Genomic DNA, 843 nt, shown 5'->3' on the forward strand with positions numbered 1-843 from the left:
AATTGCATTTCACACAAAAGTTACTCATCTCCCAGCTTTTTTTCCCCCAATGACTATTTCTCAGAATTAATCCTAACATCTTTGGGGATGTTGGTGAACAAATTAGAGTTTATCAGACAGAGAAATGAGCAAATCTATATTTATTTCTCTAGACCTTAGAGGAGGATGGGTTGGGAAACCCTATGCGAGAAACTGTCAAAGGAAATGGAAATGGCAGATGGGCAGGAGAGACAACAAAAAAATTCTGAAGTATATTGGATGAAGCTTTTCCAGGATAAAAACAAGTAGAAATTGGGAGCTGTGAGTCCTACCTGAAAGTAAGGTCTCTGAAAGTAGAGATGTGGAAGTTACAAATAGTTTTGTTCCCTTAACTATTTAAGTAATATCTTTGTATGTCAAATGCAGTCATTATTTATTAGTTTATAGAGGATAGATACTTAGTGGGCTTTTTTTATGATATGGTTTTTCTCCATTGATGAGTGGATGTAGGAAGATGGTACTAGAGTCATTTCTGATGATTCCTAATAAAGGTGTTTTTTAATAAATAGAATTTAAAATATATATATAATATGTATTAGTCTCCTCTTATGACCTTACCTGTTAGGCCTATCTTTATTAGAAAGATTTGTTTGGAATAGCCAAAACATGGAAAGAGCCTAAATGTCCATCACCTGATGAGTGGATCAAGAAGATGTGGTATATATACACAATGGAGTACTACATGGCAATGAGAAAGAATGAAATCTGGCCATTTGTAGGAAAGTGGATGGACCTCGAGGGTGTCATGCTAAGCGAAATAAGTCAGGCAGAGAAGGACAGATACCATATGTTTGCACTCATAGG

The sequence above is a fragment of the Suricata suricatta genome, chromosome 8 (genome assembly GCF_006229205.1).
Source record: "Suricata suricatta isolate VVHF042 chromosome 8, meerkat_22Aug2017_6uvM2_HiC, whole genome shotgun sequence".
NCBI classification, from domain to species: domain Eukaryota; kingdom Metazoa; phylum Chordata; class Mammalia; order Carnivora; family Herpestidae; genus Suricata; species Suricata suricatta.